We start from the raw sequence: 15803 nt of genomic DNA, 5'->3' as shown, positions 1-15803 counted from the left end.
TGCTTTCTAATTTCAGGTACAAAAGTTGTTCTTTCTCCTAGATATGAAATAATACTAATCTGCTTTCTAGGTTTGTTTTCTACCCAGTTACCATTTTAAGAAAGTATGGGAAAGGTGATCACTGTAGCTTAATTTAAGCACATAATAAATCCACGCATCTCAAAAAATGAGCTTAAAAGGATTAGGAATGGTAAGAAATTTTGTGTGGTTTTTTTCCTATCACAATGAAAGGAGACACAGGTAATAATTACTAAGATATTTTTATTCCCTTAAGAAAACAGCTACATCAAACTGACTTTGTAAACTTTTGTAATGCATATGTTGTTTTACTCTATATGCTGCATCTTCCCCAGAATATATTGTTTGTTGTATGCTTATTTCCTGTCAGTACATTGGCTTATCCAGAATATTTATTACATATTAGTATATAGAACAGAGTTAACTTTAAAAGGGTAAGATTTTTAGAAATTAACTTTGAATTAACTATTTTTCCAACTACAGTTCTATCAATTCTTATAAGACATGACTGAAGTAAGTACCAACAGTATTGAGGAAATGTTGCAGTAGAACAATTGGAACATGTTTAAGTACTGATTGCATATAAATATCTTGTAAGATTTACCAGGATGTAATTTATATAACAAATAAGGAAAGGATTTTACATCTACTTTTGTGATTACTAACATAATTGGTGGGAAAAAATACTTAATGTGTAGGCATATGCACGGAAGACAGCAGCTGAAATACAGCGTAACTTTTATCGCAAAAAAGCAGATCTACCCAAGTAAATAGGCCAAAGAGTACCTGGAAGGTTTCTCTTTCCAATACACTTATCATAAACATATACAGACCCATGAAAAGTACCCATCAAATCCTCCAACAGCAAAGCAGAGCACTGCAGACAAGAACACCAGGAATTCTCATACCACACCTGCCTTTTTGCTGCTTGAATATGCAGCTATTTCTGTCCTCGCTGCTTTTTAATTTTTCTCCCTTTGGTTTCTGAAATGTTCCTTGTAGAAACTTAAAAGGAGGAAAAAGCTTTCCTATGAGCATCAGGTTGCAATAAATGTGTGTATGTGAGAGAGAGTGTGTGCGTACAAAGATGTATCAGGAAGGCCAGACTGGTCATCTTTCAGCGTCTGTCTCCTACCTGGGGCTCAGAACCTCGGCTTTCAAGGGAAAGAGCAGGGAGCAGAGGTCATGCAAAACATTTCTACTTATATATTCAAATTACCAGTATTTAGGATGAAGATATTGTCTGATATCAATATTCCCAGTTGCTCACTAGGCAGACAATTTTTACCTCCTCTCAAAAGGTATCGGTATCGGTACCTCTGTGCATCAGTAAGTCCAGATGATTGCTCATCAGGACTTAAAAAGGATTCTGCATTTTTCCTCTGCACTTTCTGAAATATTGACCTCATAATGTGAAGTGGGGATTTCTTTTTGTTGTCTTTTTATTAATCTTTTTTTTTTTTTATCTTTATACTCCCAGACCTCTTTTTATTTTCTGCCACCTTCAAAATATAATAGCCACAAATCTTTGCAGGTTGTCTTTGAATTTATGCTTTACAAGAGCAACACTTTATAGGAAAGATGTAAATATTTCTTTGTCAAATATGCCAAAACCAAGTATTTTTCTTCCAACAATTAGAAACAATACCTATTTATTTACTACTACTGAAGGATGCACAGAGAAGTTTTAATATAAACATCAAGGATATGCTGAATACAATAAAAAAAGTGTGCCTATTACAGATAGAAAACAAGAGAAGAGATGTCTTATTTCTCAAGTAACAGATTTAGGGATAAGCGCATATACTTTATTTTTTGTGTATCTTTTATCTTTAGTTTAAATCATGGTTTAGATCATAGTCTGTTAGGCTAAAAGGAAAAGATTATTTTTGTGTAAATGTCCATCTAGGATTTTGGAACCCTGCTGTGGAATGCAAAAGGGGTAAAAAAATCCCCCAAATTTCTTTGAATAGTTTAGGTGCTACAGTAGCGATTTTTTTTTTTTTTTAATATTTGATCTTTCTCTGTAGCTGTATTTAGGCCCTGTTTTCATTTTTGTAAGGTACAGGTTTTCCTTTTTTGTAAGCTGTTCTCCCATAGTGCATCTTAGTTTAATTCATTCTTAGCAAAAGAAACACCCAGGTTCAATCTGGAGACCTCCTTCCAACATAATTTAGCTGGACCTTTTCTTAGTAAAGGTTTTCTGGTTTTCATTTTCACTTCATATTCTCAAATAAAAGATCCTTTGTTGTCTACCATTTGATTGGACTTAATGAAAAACACTCCATTTTAACTTAACAGTATTTCCCTTTGAATTTATTATATTTAAGAACACTGTCAAAAATCAAGCATTTAATCTCAGGTTTTTATACTTAGAATTATATTGCTATCATATGGTTCAACGAGGTGATGTAGAAAATATATTGAATAGATTTCAAACAGAAAAGTGAAAAACTAGCCTCATTTTAATATGAAACTAAATACTATGGCTAATGTGCAGATTGGGTATGGTAGTTGACTTTAAAGACTAACATGTGACAGGGTGCCAACAGCTGAATTGTGCAGTATTGACTAAATGAGGTTCACTGATTTGTATTGAGGCTAATATCTTCTTTAAACAATTCCGTGTAAATTGTGCGTATAAAGTCATTGGAAGCTATTTCTCAGGACAGCCTCGCTGGCTAGCTACCTGCTGGAGTGAGGAAGATAATCAATAGAAAGAAATAGAGCTGAGCATGAGACTAGGAAGCTTCAGAGCAGTTAGTGCTGATAAAAGTAGATGATGTCAATATTTGGGAATAACACAACTCTAGGATAACAGACAAAAGAGAAGTGCATATGTTGTAGAGTGTTCAAACAGGGGCAGAATTAATGCATAAGTGGCAGATGTTGCCCCAGGCTGCAAAAAGACATTATTTATTCCAGCTATTGTTAAATTCCTAGCAATACACCACTGCTCTATATAGTATATTAAAATTATATCTGGCAATGAGGGAGCTGGAATACTTTTTACATGAGTCAAAATACTCAGATATAAAGAAACTGATGCACTCTGTTGACACAGATCATTTTCCACACATCTCCTTGACCTCATAAGGACAAGCCTGTGTCAGAACAGAATCTTGCAAAAACAGTGCTCAGTGGTCTCTAATTAAATGAATATTTAAAACTAATATTTAAAAGAGTAACAAATCCAAAATGTAATGGCACATTTTACCAGAAATCAATTCTTTTCTTGTGAAGATGTTGACATCCTTGAGTCCACCCTCTTCCCCCTCCCTTTTTCTTGTGTTTAAGTATTATTGAAACAAAAAATTCCCAATGCTCATTCAAATTTATAACATGGTGAATGTTTTTAGCCATGGTGTCTTTATTGGTAGTGAAATATTGGTATATTTTTGCTAATTTAATAGTAGAAATCAGTTTTCCTCTTGCTGTCAGGCGATGAATTTTTGTTCTTCTATGCTGATCTCTCTGTTGATGTATTATGACATAGTCTGTCAACATGAACAGATACGTGAGAGGGAGATTGGGTGACTGAGACATGCAACCTGAATATGGCTCCTCTTCAATTTTAAGTGTATTATCATGTTTGGATACAGTCAGTAGAAATATATGATTTTTTTTTTTCCTCTAAAGAAAGCTATTATTTTGATGTAATTTAGACAAAAGCAAAACAGGTGGACTATGACAAGGTCCTAGAAGAGGAGTGAATGAGGTAACTCCAAAACATATGCACTTGAACTTAAAAAACTTTCACTTCTAAGTTATAGCCCCTTAAACCTAGCATTTGCAAAACACAAAAGTTTTTGTGTAAGAAGGACGAATCCAGGCTTATCTGATTATTAAATGTTGCTATCTTTTCTTTAAAAAAAAATTAAATAATTCCACAAGCTTTACATGGTTTGTTGTCACAGATGTTTTTATTGTTTGGTGTTAGATATCTGGATTAAATCAAGTAGGTGATTACTATGTCAGCTAAAAAGGTCAAGTTCCCTACTTTTTATTTCAAACCATCATAAAGAAACCTTTCTATAATGACACACTTGTCTATACTGTAGATCTCCCTCTACTCATTTTAAAAAAAGCTTCTATCTGATACATTTCTTAACATGAGAGAATTTCATATTTTGATAGTTAATAGTGTCAATATTCATTCTTAAGAGAGATACCTGTGTAGTGAAATAATTATTTTTTCAAAGCAAATTTCTTATCAAAAGATCATATTTTATCATTAAAAATACATGATTTATTGCAATAAAAGTTGTTATTATTAGAGTGATGTGCCATAAAAATCTTCATAGATATTTTTTTCAGGTTCCTATTCTTTAGTTGTCTGATGTTGCACCATTCCATCTTAAAATTACAAGAATTCATAAGGTTGCTGTCTAATACTTAACTCTAAGGAAATCTTCATTTCAAATAAGCATGCATTTTGATTTGGGACATAGTCAAAAATCTTTAAAGATACATACATCAACTAATTTGTTAATCTTGTGCCACTTTTAGCATTTGTCACACATATAGACCAGGAAATTGGCTCCATCTCATTCTAGCTCTGTGTTGAATTAAAAACCTCTACTGCAAAGAAGAGCATGATGTGGGGAAAGAATAAATTTAGTTCTTTCCTTAGTAATGCACATATATTTCCATACATTTCCCATCCTAAGGGAGCCTGTGAACGCATTCAATAAATACAAAACTGTAATTCCAGGAAAAGAGAATTTTTATATTATAAATTTCAGATAGTTCTTTGATAGTTCTTTGTTCTTAAAAGATCTGAAAAAGATCTGTTCTTAAAAGATCTGAAATTACAAATGTCATTATGTTTTTTATTCTTTTACAAAATACAGGCTAGAGAAAAAAAATGGAAAGGCATTGAATTTTACGGTCATCAGTATTTCTGAGGGTATTAGTTGACTTGGAACAAAAATATATATTCTACAACGGCGCTTGTAAATTAAGAAAATTGTGTCCAGCCCAACTAGTTCTATCTTATGTATGCTGAAATCAAAATCATATATGTAAGCATTTATATCAAACTATTGCCTATCTTCACCTTATATATTAAGGTCAGTGAAAAGAGCGGTTTATGGATAAAGGGCAATAATAAAGGGGTAGCCTTTAAACATGATTAGTTGGTGTCTATTAAAGATGTGTTAAAATGAAATATATACTGCAGGTGAAGGAAATTACTAACTCCTTCTAGGATGATGGACTTACTATATGTGTATTTCACTATCCCTTTAAAATATTTGTGAATTTGACTGCATTCTGAGGAGACAGAGCAGTGTGGTAGATTTATGAGGGTCTGACGGAAACAGGGCTAGGAAAGATTATGGCATACTTGTTTAGAAAAACTGAGAACTGAAGGGTCCTGATTTACACTGACATATATCTAGATGAAACTATAGTTTGCAAATTGCCTAGAGGAGTTATCTTTTATTAAGTGTTTGATGGGTACAGAAATGTACCTATCTATTCTATAACAGTCTAGGAATACCAATGCAATATTTGCAAATACAATTTCAATATTTTTAGATTTTCTTAAATATTTTCATTTTTATGCTCACCTCACCCAACCCTGTGCTGAGCTCCCGGGACTACCTAACAACCCATATGGTTAGAGTTTTGTTGCATTATTTTGAATTCTTGAGATAGCATTGTGCTGAAATGTTCCCTGCACTGCAGGAGTAGGAGAGATCAAACCACAGCTTAGGCACTTTTTACCTTTTTTAACAGCTTACCAACATATTTGACACTCTCTGCATCTTAACAGTTAGAAAAAGGTGTTAAAAACCCCAATGTTCACAATTAATGCACTTCCAAAGGCTTTCAAGTTCGTGACTACACTGTGATGCCATTACATATGTTTAGTTTGAAATTAGGCAAGGAGTAACAGACAAAGCATGCAGTTTTACCAAGCACTGTACGATTTCTTGCAAAGAAAGCCTGAAAGACGGGTAAGTTTTCTACTCAGATCAACTTTCCTCATTTTATTCTGACTGATACAAGGTAGACGACTTGTCTAGGAGGAGGAGGTGGGGGGCAGGTTGGCTTTGCATGATAATTTTTGGTACATTAACTCCTCTTCCTTGAGGAGATGCTACTTTTTAATCTTATTTTAAATCATTATTATCATAGGGAAAATCTGTATTAGTCACTACAGTCCTAGTCATATTTTATTAATGCAATTAAAATTGGTGTTTACTGATGCTTTAGCAACAAAATGATGAATTTAATATCAATTTAACAACGGATGATGATATGCATCCAAGTTCTGTCAGCATTTTTTCAAGCCAGGTGAATGCATCCTACAAATATTAGGCAATATTTTGCATAACAATCCACCTATTAAATGGGAAATTTTGTCAAGCATGTATGTGCAGTTGGTTGCCAATTATATATATATACATTTTTTTTCCACAAAAATGTGGAAACAGGATTAGAATATTTTAAAGAGTTCACAGGCTTCTAATAATGACATGGTACACATTATCTGCTATTGTAAGCTTTTGATCAGCAACAGAGAAAATAAAGTTTATGACCAGACAACTATTTATACTTTGATTATGAATATATGTTCTGTGCATTAATAGCTTTAACAAAGTTTTTCTAGTGTTGTACCATTGTATGAAGAGCTGTACATTTGTGATAAGCCACATGCCCTGACCCATTTTCATCAGTAACTTGCATGATTTTCTTAATTCATTAACTTATCAGATCTGGGTAGGGATGTCTGGATCTTTCGGGGTGTTTGTATAGTGCCTAGCATAATATAATGTGTACTGGAATATAAGGAAATAATTGGCACTTGTTAGTTATGAGCAGCACTTGTTAGCATAGGCTTTCTAGCATGCCAACAAGCAATTAACCTCAGCATCAGTCAATCACCTTTTCCTAGTTAACTCACATTACACTTTGAGGACAGCTGCCATCTTCTCGTGGAAAAATACATGTAACTGTGCCCCTGACTGTCATGCGAGTTTCAGACCAGTGTAACTTCATTCTATCCAAAAGAATTAGAGCTTTCTAAATAGTAGGGTAATCAAGAAAATTATTTTTCTTCCATGACTGTAAATTAGGAGTAAGTGCACCTAATTCATCGGTGCTGCATCTGTTTAAAACTGTGGCACCGAAATTGGAATCAATCTTTTCTTTCCGTACCTAAGAGGTGAAAGTGTAGTACTGTACATAAGTCAATCAATGCAATGATGTTGCTTAGCAATGTAAATGCAAAAGAGTAGATTGCTGATGCCAAGAAATTTGCACCCACATATTGCACCTGTCAGTAAATGGGAGTTTGCATTGCAACTGCACTGCAGTGTGGAATTAATGCCCTAATTAGAGACTTCTTCATCTCTATTAGGTATGCCTGGCAAGACAATATGGTGAGGTTTTCCTATCAGCTCATCATTGCTATGGATGGCAGGAGTAACTGGTTTTGTTTGTTTTTACTATTTTTGCTTGTTTTTTGGTTGTTTTTTTATTTTAAGACATAGCAAACACTTCAAATCAATTTTTGGTAGGAGTAGATGACCAGAAGAGAGTTTCTGTGCGCTATTTGTGTAGAAGAGAGAGGTTGACGGTGGGTTAATAAAACTGGTTTTTCCCATTTCTCTACACGTAAGCGTGATTTTCTTGGAAGAATGGTATGGAAGAGCTGAACTGTGATTTAAAGCACATCATTTTATTTCAATAGCAGGAAGCAACTTCCATAAATGACAACTTTTTTTCTTTTGATAACTCCAGTAAAAATACAGAGATGACACCTGTATGACGCATTATTTTTAGAAAGAGGGACTGGGACACTTCTTCTCCCTTGACTATCAAAATGACATATAAATATCATTTCTTTTACTTTTTCTGTGAGTTTTGTGACTTGTGCCTTGGTGTGTGACTGCGATGTGTTTTTTTTGTTGACAGATGTGAATAAGGTATAGAGAGTACTAAATAAAAGCTGCCTGGTCCAAATAGGCAGCAATATGCAGCACAACTTAAAGGAAAAACAAACAAAAAATCCAAACCAAACCAAAAACCCCAACCAATAACAAAAGCTCCCCACAAAAGAAAACCAAACCCAACCAACCAACAAAACACAAAAATAAAGAAAAAAAAAAAAGAAAAGAAAAAGAAAAGAGATTCACTGTAGACTTATTTCATCCTGGTCAGTACATTAGGGAATAAACTGAAAAATATGGAGTATTTTTCCAGTGAGTGATGAAAACAAAAGAAGGAGAGAGTTGAGGCCTGTAAGGTATTTTAATTTAAGAGTTTTACATATTCTATTCTGAATAAATCTTTCAATTATGAATTGCACTCTATCCAGCTTAGGTAAGAAAACTGTAGAATAGGAGTTTCTTTTTTGTTTTACAGAAGTTTAGCTATTATTGCTTAACATTTTCCATGTTTTGCTGACGGAAATTCTTTGGGGAATGTTTAAAGAATGGACTTTTTAGTGGATTTCTTTGGGGTGTTCTTTTCAAATAGTCACTCTTGAAATCATCCTGAGGCATCTTTGGATCTTAAGTCACTTTATACTGTATTAAGTCACCGTCAAAAGTTCCTACTAGTAGCTGGGAATTACCTTAGTGATATTAGCCACTTTTCAAATATAAAATCATCTATTGGTGAAAAAGGTGTACGATGATAGCAAAATATAACTAGGTTTAACTTGGTTGTTGATAATATGTTTTCTTCTAACTGTATCTTTGTTATCTCTAAATACAATTTTTATCTTGCCCTAATTTTTTAAATGTTACATGAACCTCATGGTGCAACTGTGATAGAATAGGAAGCTATAGGAAGCTATTTTTCATGTGTAACTATTATGTGCCTCAGGAGAACAAAATGTTTTTTGACTATATTTCTGCTTAAACTATTAAGGACACTACTGGAAAAGTTCTTAAAAGGAAACTGGATTACTTGGATTAAAATATTTTTTAGTAGTCTGATAATTATGTAAGAACATGAAGAAATGTGAAGGGAAGCAGAACCATGTAAAGCAGAAGGGAGTGTACTCACTGGTAAAAATGAGGTGAGAAAATGTTATGTTTTGGTATAAAACATGTTTCCTGGTAGTACTTTTGCTGAAATCAGCATTATGAAGCAGACCTATGATGATAATTAGTTATGTAAACTCATAATGCAAACTTGCAGTGTGTTGCAAGCCTGGTAAATTTGTTAACTTTGTTTTTTTTAGACAAACTGGTGATTTTACTCATATTTAAAATGATAGATACAGGGAGAATAGGACAATTCTTTCTTTGTTTTGACTCAATAACTGTTCTATTGCCTTTTTGCCTGGTGAGTTAGAGAATCATTTTGGCCATTTAACTTTTACCTGCAGTATGTTCATGTAGTGCAACATAGTTTTGCCTCTTGGTTATTAAGACCAGCCATAAAAATCCATTTTAAATGGTGACTTAAGAAATGTATCCTTGTCAATAAACATGAATTTGTAGCCTTGGTCATCTCTGATGACTAAAATATATGGTTGCAAAACATGAAATGGTATTAATTATTCAGTCTAAGTGCTCTATTCTGATACTTTTTCGTACTTACACACACATTTTCTTTTCCTAGGCATCTTTTTAGTGCTGAAATGGACACACTAATTGTGAACCACGTGGTCAGGAGCTCCTTCTAAAATATGCAGCAGCACATTTACTGGAATTTAACAGGCTGTGTGCTTTAAAGCCTCTCCTGCCTGCAAGCATGTGAGCAAACCTTGCAAGTCCCAGTGCCAGCTGGAGATGCAGCAGAGCCCAGAGCTGCAGCCCTGGAACAGCCCCCACCACTGGCAAGGCACACGGAGGAGACGCTGACCTGTGGCGGGAGCAGAGACCTCGCTGCCAGCATCGCTCACGGTTTCGCTTCTGGCAACGTACATTTCCATTTTTCTCAAAGCTTCCACACCTGTGCCATCAGACAAAGCCCCACGAGTGGTGGCAGAGCAAGCTGTAGCCTTCATTTTCAAGCTCGAAGAGAAAAAATTATTTACATGTCTAAATCCCAGAACTGGCTGTCCAGAGGTCACTCTTTGTTGGCCACTGCTGTGAACCATTAGGGCTTCCCAAAGCTCTAAAAGAAATGGGACACAGTCTGGGGCAGAAAAATCTCATTGTTTAAAATTTCCTTAAATTCTATTTCATTGTATTATATTATTTTTGTCCTACCAGAGGAAGATGAAAGATGGGATGTTTCTATCATTGCTTGCATGAATGACTACTTAAATTGACTGTCAGAGCTTGCAGGACAAATCTTTGACCCTTCTTAAGTTTGTTTTAAACTGAAGGAAATTATCTTTTAATTGATTAGGACTTTAGGCTATTTTTAAAGGAAAATTATTGATTCATGCAATGAATTCTACTGTTTAATCAGCCTTCCACCTCAGTATTTATATATATTTTTGGTTACAAATTTAGGTAAATGTTTAGCTATGTGTTTTAATGCTGGCCTGCCTTTTTTTCCCCTTTCCTGTTTAAGACATGTTTTGCTGAATCAAGTCCTTGAATTTAGTGACAATTAGTACAATTTCCAGACACATCAGCAAGAGTTTCTATACTGTGTGGGAATGTAGATGTTAAGAGGAAGCACAAGTAATGACTTTTTTTCCATTCACAAAGGAAGCACTAAGACATCAAGGTTTTTCAACAGGAATTAATAAATGTAGCCTGGGAAGTTATTATTTTTCCAAACTGTGAGAAGATCTCTGAAATAATAAAGATAAAATACAACAAAAATCTGGAGAAATTGTCTAATTTTCTTAAAAAAATAATAGGAAACCAAAAAAAAAAGGCATTTCACAGTGAAGAAAATCTTCAGGCGGGGAAAAAAGATTTATTTGGCAGAGTGTTAAGGTAGCTTGAAAGAAAAATCCAGGGCCTGTTCTTTGCTGCTACTTCAGAAGTGTGTTGGGCATTTAATCTTAGTTGCCCTGTCTGCAAATAGAAGATGATAATGCTCTTTTTGCAGTGTTGTACAGTCTCTAGAAGTTTCACAATGAAAGAGGGAAGCATTTCATAGGGTATTTAAAATTGCCTGTTGGGCCTCATGTTTTTTAAATAAAAGTTTAGACTACACATCCTGGAGGAGATGGGTCTCTAGGGCAGTGCAGGCGATGTTTAAATGGGGTATTTTTTTGTTTCACTGTTTTTTTGGTTGTTTTATTTTTTCAACTGTTTAATGGACTGATTTTTGGTATCCTCTCTGGAACATACAGGTCTCTGGAGACTGATAGAAATGAGGTTTGCTGGGAATAAAAGAGGCTTCTTTAGGAGATGCCATCATCATCAGAATTCTGTCATCATCACAAAAACTTGAAATTAGTATGGCCCATATCTTAGTATTTCAGCTACTAAACTTTCAGCAACAATTTGTCTGGCTAACATCTTAAATGCCATGGCTTTCCCATTAGATAAGCAGGCTGATTTCATTACTATTTCTTGACAGAACAAGATTAAAAAAAAAAAAAAGACTTGTGAATCTTCTGTAGAGAATTTTGGTGACAGAAAAAGAACTGCTGTTATATGGCTGTACATATTTTATGATACAGAAAAGGAAATTAAGAGGAAATTAGTAGAATTTCTACAGGAATCTTTAGAAAATCTATGTAAATATAAAATACAACAAGCAAATGGCATCTCCACAGTTTATTCTGGCAGGACTAATCACATTTATTCTGACAATGGGCAAGGAGTGTGCCCAGGGTGATGTCTCCTGATCCCTGCCCCAGGTTGCCAGCCTTTAGCTCTGCTCTGGGGTGGCTGTTGTCACCACAGAGCTGTGCAATGGCACTGTGCAGATTTGTCCTCTGGCATATCCCATACCTTGACCCTGAGTGTAGCTCTGTGCTCTTGCAGTCAGTCTTGAAATGTGCTCTGGCCTGGAGCAAGGGCCCAAGTTCATAGGGCTAGGGGACATAAGAAGCCCCACAATTTGACTCCTGTCTGAAACTTTCAGCATTTATGGTAGGAAAGGTAATTAACAAAGCAGATACAGAATTAAGATGTTTTATCATAACATGAAAAGCAAGAATGCAACATTTTTCTCTTTAGGTAATCAGTGAAGGGACCACAGTGTCTGTTACCTGCAATTTTGCCAGTGGTAAGTGCCAGCTAAGAGCTGAAGCACAGGTGTAGGAAATGCTTGTCATTTATCACTGACATGCTCACAAGAAGCCACCAAATGTATCAGGCTCTACTAGAATAGAAGAAACCATAATTACTGAATGATAAAAATGGATATGTTATAATTGTTGGTGAATTAAAGACTCAAAAAGAGATTAACCTTTGATAACAATTTGTTATCTGTCTTTAATTAAATCCAGAGTGATTTAAATAAATAAGAGCAATAAGAGCATCTTTAGGGCTTATGCTTTCATTGTGAAAATGACTAACTTATGCATGTTGTTATTTTAAGCTACTTCAACTGCATTACTTGCATAAGTTCAAGAAGCAGAATTTCATTCCATCTGGTGATTATTTACTTTAATTAATCATACATTCAAAAAACATAGAATTGAAAAAATAATTACTAAAAACTTGTTTGAACCTGATAGAGAAATTTAGGTGACTATATTTGTCCATATGGAACCTGAAAATTTCAACACACTTCAAATAAATGAATAGAGAAAACAGTCAGGGAGCTACAAATCCTGTGATTTCCTCAAAAAGCCTATTTTTGCTACTATTTCAACAGATTTATGTATCAAGAATAGATGTATATAAACTTCTTGTGAAGATATTTTTATTTAAAAAAAATTAATGTGTTATATGTGCTACTGAGATGGAAGCTGTTTACTTTCACTGCACTCTGAACCTCTGACCCAGGTTAAATACACAAGGAGACCTAGTATGTTAATTTAAGGATCAAAAAAAGTTTTCAATTGGTTGCATTAGGTCTGTCAGTAAAACATTTTTGGACTTAAGGAGATGTGTGACTCACCTGAGGACGAGGCATGTTGAATCATTTACAGGTTGGGCACTTTCCAAATCATGAGTGCTATCATTCTGATGCCCTTAAAAACCACTAAGCTGACTTGCAGACCATTACCTTCTAGCAGGAAATTACTCAGAAGCCTCACTGGATCAGCAGCAAGCCTGCAAGTGTACTTCTCTAGAGTGGGACATGACCACCCTGTCTCCTGTCTTGGACATGAAAGCCATATGATAAATAATAACAATAACAAAACTAGTAACAGTAATAAATATCTAATATTTAACAAATAAAATTCTTAATAATTTGGTATTATCTCATATGCTCAAATTCAGAATTATTAATGCTGGCAAAAAGTAGCAAACTGCATCCCAAAAAAGTGATTTTTGCTGTATTGTTACAGATGTTCTAACTATGCAAACAACAGGTTGCAGTGCTATACTTTTAAAACTCCAGTGGTATGAAAATGTGCACATGTGCACAGCAGATCACTGGTTATTGCAGTAAAGGCAGTCGCTGCTTCTGCTATACATTTTCCCTGCTGATATGCTCTTTTTTTTTTTTTGAGATTGTCATATGGTATAACACTTTTACTACTTGACTCCTCCCACTTTTCTTCAAACCACATCCTGATTTTTGGCCTCAGAAACTAAACATATGCACAACGTACAGAACAACACATGATATTGTTTCTGTATAACATCATACCAGCTGGGATATAAATTCTTACAGACAATTTTATGTGAATGAAAAATACCTACATTGAGACATTTTCCATAGTTGTGCAACACATACCACAGCAGAGCATATGGTTTAGACTCAGAGATCCTCACGTAGAATTATAACAAAAGTCTCAAGTCAGGCCACAGATCTTCAGACAGTGTAATTTTGAATAGATCATCCTAATTTATTTCTATTTTATTTCTTACTACTTCTATTCTGTTTTGGATTCCTGGAATCCAAACTCAGCAAGTTTGTGGGCATATTTAAGACCTTTAAATTTTATCTATTTTATTCATTTGGTATCAAGTCAAATAAAATTATCATTTAACTATGGAATAGGTAATTTATGATGAAATTTTAACTTGTATCATGATTTGAAGATATGCCAATAGGCACGACTCCTCATTTTTGGGAAATATATTTCATATATATTTTCATTAGTAAAAAACTTTTTTTTCTAATTTTTCAGTGTTGTTTATGTATGTATGTATGTATGTATGTATGTATGAATTTATTTATTTATTTACTTATTTGGGGCAATGGTGGAAGTGGTTGGGTGGTTGTTACATTCCCCTTCAGGATAAAGAATCTGCGTGTGAGGCTTTTCTCCCATGATCTATAAACTTTAATCAAGTCATACTCAGCCCTCATTTTTAGTAATCAAAGACATTGAGTTTATGCTTTCACAGCAAATAATTTTCTTCTGCTCTCAAATTAATTTTAAATGCAATTTTGTGAAGTCTCCATTTTTTTCCCACCATTCTCATTAAAATATGGACAACAGATCCGTGGGAATTATTCCAACAATTGCATCAGCATTCAAGGATTACATTCTCTGTTCATGCAGCTTCATGGTGGGAGCTCATGTTGGGTTGCTGATCCACCATGGCTCCTAAATCCTGGTAGAGTCGAGGCACTCCCTGTCACTGTACCCCACTTTTGGGGGGGTGAAATCCATTTGTATTATGTTTAACTGTGCATTCATGTCTCCTAAGATGCTCATTTCTTGCAATGGATCTAGCTGATAAAGAAATCTCCTCCTTGGTTTCATAACGATGTACTCACAGAGGAATCTTTCTGTCATCCTCAGATCCTTAGCATGGTAATCTGTACTCACACCTCTGGGTCACTGCTGGGAATACTGAATAGCACTGGGCCTAGTAAAGGTGCCTGCTGGATACAATTAGAAATAATTCAATATTAATTTTCTTCTAATATATCCTTTGATGATCTGCTTGCCAGCTCTTGATTGAAATTGTGTACATTGATGCTATGTAGCAGACCTTTTATTTTTTTAATAAAATTATCTTGCAGCATTTACAAAGTTTTATTATGCATTTATTGATTAAACAAAAAGAAGAAAAGCATCCAATGGACAGGTGAAAAAAAATCTGTTTGCCACATAGCAGACAAAACACTCAGGATTAATATTCTTTAATTTTCTCTGCACATGTAACTTCATTTCAAAACATTTCATTTATAAATAATACTGTTCATCTTTCAGAAGTGGAAGGATTCTGACTTGCCTGACATATCTATCTCAAAATGTGTAAGGGCTTTCTGAATTTATTGGAACCACCTTTGAGAAGCTTACAGGACTGATGACAGACCTTGGTGCATGCACTTTCCTCAGTTGTATTTAAGATATTTTGCCAACAGTTTGTCTGTCCGATTAGGCTTCATAATTTGCCACAAAATCCAAATTCATAAAATTAAGTAAATATTCTTAACTATGTCTTAATACACCTTTTGGCAGACATACCTTATTTTCATTTCTTTCTGTAAAATCAACAACACTGCATCTATTATGTTGGCAGATATAGGTACAACCAGAATCCTCCCAAAACTTCGGTATTGTCATAGTCTTCCTCCTTCTCACCTCCCAGTATTTAATGTTAATATTCCTGAAAGGTGTTTGCATTTTTCCAAGTAAAGAAAAAGGAGGGAGCAAACTTTAAAATGAGTCAACTAATTTAAAATGTCTCCCTTTCTTCCTCTGGACCCTCTCTCTTCTGAAAGAATGTTCTGGTGAAATTTATTAGAAAGAAATTTCCAAGCAGTTTATTCTTTTTAAAGCAAATCTAAAGCTTTTGGATTTATTGGACTTTTCTGTCTTTGTGTAA

The 15803-nt window shown here is 34.5% G+C and overlaps 1 long non-coding RNA gene across 1 annotated transcript in view; it reads left to right on the top strand.

Annotated features, from left to right (window-relative positions):
• LOC135444504 (uncharacterized) overlaps positions 1-14996 on the top strand; it is a 30949-nt gene extending 15953 nt beyond the window's left edge. Inside the window, exon 3 of the long non-coding RNA XR_010439228.1 lies at positions 9604-14996. This is a non-coding gene — a long non-coding RNA (uncharacterized LOC135444504). The remainder of the gene's footprint in view (positions 1-9603) is intronic.
• Positions 14997-15803: the final 807 nt, after the last annotated feature.

This window comes from Zonotrichia leucophrys, chromosome 2, assembly GCF_028769735.1.
Source record: "Zonotrichia leucophrys gambelii isolate GWCS_2022_RI chromosome 2, RI_Zleu_2.0, whole genome shotgun sequence".
Taxonomy (NCBI): domain Eukaryota; kingdom Metazoa; phylum Chordata; class Aves; order Passeriformes; family Passerellidae; genus Zonotrichia; species Zonotrichia leucophrys.
This window is presented reverse-complemented; position numbering and strand designations above follow the sequence as displayed.